This window comes from Pseudorca crassidens, chromosome X (assembly GCF_039906515.1).
Source record: "Pseudorca crassidens isolate mPseCra1 chromosome X, mPseCra1.hap1, whole genome shotgun sequence".
In the NCBI taxonomy this organism is placed as follows: domain Eukaryota; kingdom Metazoa; phylum Chordata; class Mammalia; order Artiodactyla; family Delphinidae; genus Pseudorca; species Pseudorca crassidens.
In genome coordinates, this window is record NC_090317.1 from 33,863,199 (window position 1) to 33,871,767 (window position 8,569).

An 8,569-nucleotide genomic window follows, 5' to 3' on the forward strand; every position below is an offset into this window, starting at 1 on the left:
AATCCAGCCTGTGGTTAACTGAGATCTGAAGAATAAGTGTTCAGCATTTGAGTTGGAGGAGGGAGAGAGGCAAAAGGAGACAGCAACTTGTGCAAAGGTACTGTTGTTCACCATGGCTAGAGTATTGAGAGGGCGGAGGAAGACTAGCAAGACATGAAATATAGAGAGGTAGGCAGGGCCAAATCATGCACAGCCCTGTATGGGGAGCCACTGAAGGGTTTTAGGTGGGGCATGGCATGATGTAAATTTCACGTCCTCTCTCTCCTCTTCTATCAGAATGGTTTTACTTTCAAATATGTTAAGCCTTTCTGTGGAACCATTTTTTTCACTGTTATCAGTATTATCTCTGTCAACCACGAAATGGACATTTTCTCCTTTGTCCTCTAGTGTTCCTTTGCACACTTGATTCTGAAGCCTATGTGACATAACTTACTTTTGATAAGCATCAGTAGTTATTAAATCCTATGGTTACTGATAAACAGTAATTTTCTTAGCTATGAAAACATATTGACCTTTTCATTCCTTTCCTCACCATGTACCAGGGTGTTAAAGGATGTACCCAAGGTGCAAAAGGCTTTTTAGGAAAAGCACCCTCATGCAGAATTAAGAAATGAACACCTTAATAAACAATTTTCTTTAATGCTGCCAATTCCTTTTCATCTGTTGCTTTTTAAACTAAATTGACCATTTTATGTATATCTCTTTCTATTTCAGCAAAAAAAAATTATATAGTGATTTCTAGAGTTTCTGCCTCTATCCTACCCTTCTAGTTCTTTTTCCTTCTCGAAGCTGTGAAGAATACTCTCTTGTTCTCTACAACCGAGTGATCACTTGTTTTGTGTGACTCTTCTCTGTGTTGATCAAGCTACATCCTTCCTCTGTACCACTCTAAAGCCGTCTCTTCTTCCCTTCCAATGGCAGGAATCTTCCCCACTAGGATCAACTCAAAATTTTTCTATCCATTCTTTGCTGGGAGTGAAAGCTTTTATCCAATACTTAAAGTTGAGTCAACAGGGGACATAGATATACATACCACACTTGCTATATTTTCCTCTGATAACATTTTCTTATCATGTATTATCTTCATTTTTAAGATCATTTTTTTAGATGGTTTTGATTTGCTCAAATTTAATTTGCTGTTTTCTGTATATAGTTTTGTTAGCTTATAGTAAATGAAGGTATGTGGTAGCTTGATGGGGAATAAAAGTAGGAAAAGAGGTTGGTATCAATACACATGCAGGAGGAAGGAGATATCCACTGACAGTAGTATATTCAATGTTTTAAAGGTTGTAATGTCAGGAAGAGTACCCACCTTAATTCTGAAGTAATAGGATTGGATTGGCAGAGAAAGGAATTTTCATAAATCCCCTTTTTGCACTATCCTTCTGGAGCCTTTCCCTTCAATGAGCCTCATTCACTTTCCCTTTATCTTATTCCCTTAAATCTCTACTGGGTTACTAAAATAGGATACTCTTGGAACTGACGTAGTAATGCCTGATAATGTGTAATAGATTGAACAACTCCCTGATAACATGTCCATTTTGAGCAATTTCATCAACGTGTTACCTTACAAGGGATGAATAAAGGGAAAAATGTAGGTTAGTGGCAAAAGTATTTATGGTCAAAACAGCCTTTCAGGTGCCTTACAATTTCTAGCATGTATCACGACATGCATGAGTAGCAGGCTGGATTTTATGTATTCTTTGTCCATAGGAAAAAGGAAAAGAAAAAGTTGGGCTTATTTGCGTAAATCAAATAGGATGGTAAAGATGAAAATCATCTTTAAGGAAGGAAGAACATAAAAAGCTTTCAAAATAAGAGGTAGAAAATAATAGATAGTTAATAGGAAATAGGTAAATCTTCAGCTAGCAGTAGTTAGTTTCTAGTGTTTAGCCAAGAGGCAGAACATTAAAATTTACAGTGGAAAACCATCGATTCTTTTCGGTGAAAAACTAATCCACAGAATAATAATTTTCCTGTGTATGTTTAAATTTAAATCTTCCCAATGTTTACATTAAATGCATATTTTAAGACTACATAATTAACACATATTTTAATTTCGTTTTATCTGGGAAATGTACTAAAGCTCTAGAAAATGAAATGAGAAGTAGATCAACATCACAGAAGAACTAGTTCTCAAAGTATGGTTTGGAAGTTTGACTTTATACATAGGGGAACATACTATTTTGTACTCAAAAGTTATATTAAGCAAAACGTATGAAAATGCATACAAGAAATCAATTCAGGGAATTCTCATTTATCACCCCAGCTTCCTCAAGTTAATTCCCAAATAAAGAGTTCAAAATTAAGGTTTTTCTTAAGTGTTAATAATCTGGTAGGTGAACCTCAGGATAACTTGGCAAACTTGCATTGTACGTCTGTTCTAAATGCAATGAGGCATTGTGTGTCAAATGTGATCTAGTTCTGTCTCTTCTGCTTCTCCGTAAGGTCTGATAGGAAAAAGGTCCCTGGGGGAGTAAAGCAAAATTGCTTCAGGAAGGTGCTGCTAGTGTTATTTTAACTTAAAGCTATGGCCAAGCTGTAGAAAAAGATAAGTGAGGGTATCAAATAGAAAGCAAGATGAGGGTAGCAAGAGAAACAGAGAAGAGGAATGAGAGACTTGGAGGGAGATGATCTACCTATCTATGGATCTATCTACCAATCAAGATATTCCCTGTCATCATCAAGCCGACTTCCCAGAACTTCAGAACCTACATATGCTGGGGACTCTGCCCTTTCTCCTACTGAGCCAAACAGCTTCTTTACCTCTACATTTTTTCTGAAGCCAACCCACCTAGACATCTGGTTGTCCCAGTTCCCACATTCACTTTATGGTAACCTTACTGTGAAGCTTTGCACCTGCCCTTCCAGACCCATAATGTCCTCTGCTCCTGCTACTTTGAAAGGTCCAGTATGTTATTTGAAGAAGGGACTCAGCATTTTGGTTTTTCAAAGGGCAAAGATTTTTAAAAAATTGACAAGGCCCTGCACCTTTTAAGGTGATCAGCATATAAACTAAAATTTGTTCTCATTACTTTACACACTTGCCAAGCTTTCAACGTTTTAAAAGAAAAAAATTAAAATTAACTTTGAAGGTTTTTGGAAATATCTGCTCCTGAGCTAATACTGAAAAAGAATGAAATAACTACAAGTATCTAAAAATTAATATTGAGAAAGTTTGGCAATATTTTAAAGAAGTATTAAAATAAGTCTCCTACAGTGTAGATCTATAGAAATATGTGACAGGATTTGAAGCAGCTTAGCTGGGACTAATATACTCATATTAAACTCTTTAGTTAGGACTTTTTTGGTTTTGCAAATCAGCTTAATTGCCATAGGAAAGAAGCAAAAAAAATCACAACTTATGTATCAAAAGTACTTAATTTACATGGTCAAACAAGGACACCATTTGTGTAATAGCTCCACTCTCTAAGAAACTAGAGTATTTCCTCTAAATTTACTATGAATTCAACAAGGCAATGTGTCCAGGTTTTGTTGCATAGATAATCCATTTTCTTAAAAGATGGATGGAAAAAAGAAACTAACAACCTTTGGGGAAATCTTGTGCTGAGTAAATATCTCTCCCATACTTATCCCATAAATAAGTTCTCACTGATAGTGGATAAAATCTGTTGTATTTGGGAAGGAGATAAGCATTACTTTTTATTACATGTAAGTATTTTAGCAGTACAAATGAGAGTACAGTGATTCAACTATTTATATACTTGGGGTAGGTTTAAGGTTGTTGGACTTGTCAAATAGAAATATAGGAGGACCAGTTAAATTTCAGTTTCAGAATAAGCAACAATTTTTAGTGTATATCCCAAACATTTCATGGGATATACTTATACTGATATTTTTTTTCATTTTTTATCTGAAATCCAAATTACTGGGCAGCCTGTATTTTATCTGGCAAACCTACATAGGTTTCTCCAAAGGCTAAAATATTTATTACCTACATGTACATTTCTTCAAATAAATCTAGTTGATTTATTCATGAGCTCCTTTGCTTTTTATTCCTCTGCATGTGATTTTCTTCCTGCTGGATGGGCTGAGATTTCTTTACCTAAAATCGGAATTCTCTGGGCCCAATGATAGAAATTAGGTCTATGCTAGAATATGCATGGTTTGGGGTTACCTGCCATATATATATATATATATATATATATATATATATATATATATATATATATATATATATATATATATATATATTTCAAAGCATTCATTAACTGGGAAAAAGGATCAAAATATTTATGACTTTTTGTGTGTGTGTGTGATACGCGGGCCTCTCACTGTTGTGGCCTCTCCCATTGCGGAGCACAGGCTCTGGACGCAGAGGCTTAGCGGCCATAGCTCACGGGCCCAGCCGCTCCGCGGCATGTGGGATCCTCCCGGACTGGGACACGAACCCGTGTCCCCTGCATCGGCAGGTGGACTCTCAATCACTGTGCCACCAGGGAAGCCCTATGACTTTTATTTGGATGCAAATTGTATTCAGTTTTCCATGTGTGTGTATTGTTTACTATATAGTTCATATATACATTGGGTAGTGGTTTCTACTACAGTGTTTGCTTAGGAGCTAAGATGATCCAAAGTGATTCATTTATTTGCTTATTTTATGAGATTAGATGTTTTCGTTTCTTTACTCTGGATTAATTTTCTTTCTGATTATTATGCAATAAACTTAAAAAAATTCACATTAATATTACAGGGATTGCTAAAATAGTTTTAAAGTTAGATACCAAATATGTTTGTACACTGATTCTTAAATATGAGTCAGCTGAAATATTTGGGAAAAGTAGCAGCCTGATTTTCTCTGTTTGACTATCCAGTCGTGACTTGGATTCCATGCTGAAATAATAAAACGTAGGAGAGAAAGGTAGGAAATAACAATAAGGAGAGATTAGTTTTTGTGGTACCTATGTTTTGCATTGCCAAAATTGCCTGAATGACTTTCTGTTTTAGAAACAAAAAAGATATTTATTACACCACAGAAATTGAGTATATTTGCAGACTTTTTGTCTGTACAGCCTTATTAATGTCTCAATATTAGTTTAGGAAGAAAACATTAAATGCCTATGAGTTTGTTGTATGTAACAAAGTTTTTTTTTTTTTAAACATCTTTATTGGGGTATAATTGCTTTACAAAGGTGTGTTAGTTTCTGCTTTATCACAAAGTGAATCAGTTATACATAAACATATGTTCCCATATCTCTTCCCACTTGCATCTCCCTCCCTCCCACCCTCCCTATCCCACCCCTCCAGGTGGTCACAAAGCACCGAGCCGATATCCCTGTGCCATGCGGCTGCTTCCCACTAGCTATCTACCTTACGTTTGGTAGTGTATATATGTCCATGCCTCTCTCTCGTTTTGTCACAGCTCACCGTTCCCCCTCCCCATATCCTCAAGTCCCTTCTCCAGTAGGTCTGTGTCTTTATTTTTGTATTACCCCTAGGTTCTTCATGACATTTTTTTTTCTTAACTTCCATATATATGTGTTAGCATACGGCATTTGTCTTTCTCTTTCTGACTTACTTCACTCTGTATGACAGACTCTAGGTCTATCCACCTCATTACAAATAGCTCAATTTCATTTCTTTTTAGGGCTGAGTAATATTCTGTTGTATATATGTGCCACATCTTCTTTATCCATTCATCCAATGATGGGCACTTTAGGTTGTTTCCATCTCCAGGCTATTGTAAAAAGAGCTGCAATGAACATTTTGGTACATGACTCTTTTTGAATTTTGGTTTTCTCAGGGTATATGCCCAGTAGTGGGATTGCTGGGTCATATGGTAGTTCTATTTGTAGTTTTTTAAGGAACCTCCATACTGTTCTCCATAGTGGCTGTACCAATTCACATTCCCAGCAGCAGTGCAGGAGTGTTTCCTTTTCTCCACACTCTCTCCAGCATTTATTGTTTCTAGATTTTTTGATGATGGCCATTCTGACTGGTGTGAGATGATATCTCATTGTAGTTTTGATTTGCATTTCCCTAATGATTAATGATGTTGAGAATTCTTTCATGTGTTTGTTGGCAGTCTGTATATCTTCTTTGGAAAAATGTCTATTTGGGTCTTCTGCCCATTTTTGGATTGGGTTGTTTGTTTTTTTGTTATTGAGCTGCATGAGCTGCTTGTAAATTTTGGAAATTAATCCTTTGTCAAGTGCTTCATTTGCAAATATTTTCTCCCATTCTGAGGGTTGTCTTTGGGTCTTGTTTATGGTTTCCTTTGCTGTGCAAAAGCTTTGAAGTTTTATTAGGTCCCATTTGTTTATTTTTATTTCCATTTCTCTAGGAGGTGGGTCAAAAAGGATCTTGCTTTGATTTATGTCATAGAGTGGCCTGCCTGTGTTTTCCTCTAAGAGTTTGATAGTTTCTGGCCTTACATTTAGGTCTTTAATCCATTTTGAGCTTATTTTTGTGTATGGTGTTAGGGAGTGATCTAATCTCATACTTTTACATGTACCTGTCCAGTTTCCCCAGCACCGCTTATTGTAGAGGCTGTCCTTTCTCCACTGTACATTCCTGCCACCTTTATCAAAGATAAGGTGACCATATGTGCGTGGGTTTATCTCTGGGCTTTCTATACTGTTCCATTTATGTGTCTTTCTGTTTTGGTGCCAGTACCATACTGTCTTGATTAGTGTAGCTTTGTAGTATAGTCTGAAGTCAGGGCGCCTGATTCCTCCAGCTCCGTTTCTTGTTTTCAAGATTGCTTTGGCTATTTGGGGTCTCTTGTGTTTCCATACAAATTGTGAAATTTTTGGTTCTATTTCTATGAAAAATGCCAGTGGTAGTTTGAGAAGGATTGCACTGAATCTGTAGATTGCTTTGGGTAGTAGAGTCATTTTCACAATGTTGATTCTTCCAATCCAAGAACATGCTATATCTCTCCATCTATTTGTATCATCTTTAATTTCTTTCATCCGTGTCTTATAATTTTCTGCCTACAGGTCTTTTGTCTCCTTAGGTAAGTTTATTCCTCGATATTTTATTCTTTTGGTTGCAGTGGTAAATGGGAGTGTTTTCTTGATTTCCATTTCAGATTTTTCATCATTAGTGTATAGGAATGCAAAAGATTTCTGTGCATTAATTTTGTATTCTGCTACTTTACCAAATTCATTGATTAGCTCTAAGTTTTCTGGTAGCATCTTTAGGATTCTCTATGTATTGTATCATGTCATCTGCAAACAGTGACAGCTTTACTTCTTCTTTTCCAATTTGGATTCCTTTTATTTCCTTTTCTTCTCTGATTGCTGTGGCTAAAACTTGAAAACTATATTGAATAAGAGTGGTGAGAGTGGGCAACCTTGTCTTGTTCCTGATCTTAGTGGAAATGCTTTCAGTTTTTCACCATTGAGGATGATGTTGGCTGTGGGCTTGTCATATATGGCCTTTATTATGTTGAGGAAAGTTCATCTATGCCTACTTTATGCAGGGTTTTTTATCATAAATGGGTGTTGAATTTAGTCAAAAGCTTTCTCTGCATCTATTGAGATGATCATATGGTTTTTCTCCTTCAATTTGTTAATATGGTTTATCACGTTGATAGATTTGCGTATATTGAAGAATCCTTGCATTCCTGGAATAAACCCCACTTGATCATGGTGTATGATCCTTTTTATGTGCTGTTGGATTCTGTTTGCTAGTATTTTGTTGAGGATTATTGCATCTATGTTCATCAGTGACATTGGCCTGTAGTTTTCTTTCTTTGTGACATCCTTGTCTGGTTTTGGTATCAAGGTGATGGTGGCCTCGTAGAAGGAATTTGGGAGTGTTCCTCCCTCTGCTCTATTTTGGAAGAGTTTGAGAAGGATAGGTGTTAGCTCTTCTCTAAATGTTTGATAGAAGTCGCCTGTGAAGCCGTCTGATCCTGGACTTTTGTTTGTTGGAAGGTTTTTAATCGCAGTCTCAATTTCAGTGCTTGTGATTGGTCTGTTCATATTTTCTATTTCTTCCTGATTCAGTCTGGGCAGGTTGTGCATTTCTAAGAATTTGTCCATTTCTTCCTCGTTGTCCATTTTATTGGCATAGAGTTGCTTGTAGTAATCTCTCATGATCTTTTGTATTTCTGCATTGTCAGTTGTTACTTCTCCTTTTTCATTTCTAATTCTGTTGATTTGAGTCTTCTCCCTCTTTTTCTTGATGAGTCTGGGTAATGGTTTATCTATTTTGTTTATCTTCTCAAGGAACGAGCTTTTAGTTTTATTGACCTTTGCTATCCTTTCCTTCATTCCTTTTTCATTTATTTCTGAGCTGATTTTTATGCTTTCTTTCCTTCTGCTAACTTAGGGGTTTTTTTGTTCTTTCTCTAATTGCTTTAGGTGCAAGGTTAGGTTGTTTATTCGAGATGTTTCCTGTTTCTTAAGGTGGGCTTGTATTGCTATAAACTTCCCTCTTAGAACTGCTTTTGCTGCCTCCCATAGGTTTTGGATCGTAATGTCTCCATTGTCATTTTTTTTGTAGGTATTTTTTTATTTCCTCTTTGATTTCTTCAGTGATCACTTCGTTATTAAGTAGTGTATTGTTTAGCCTCCATGTGTTTGTATTTTTTACAGAT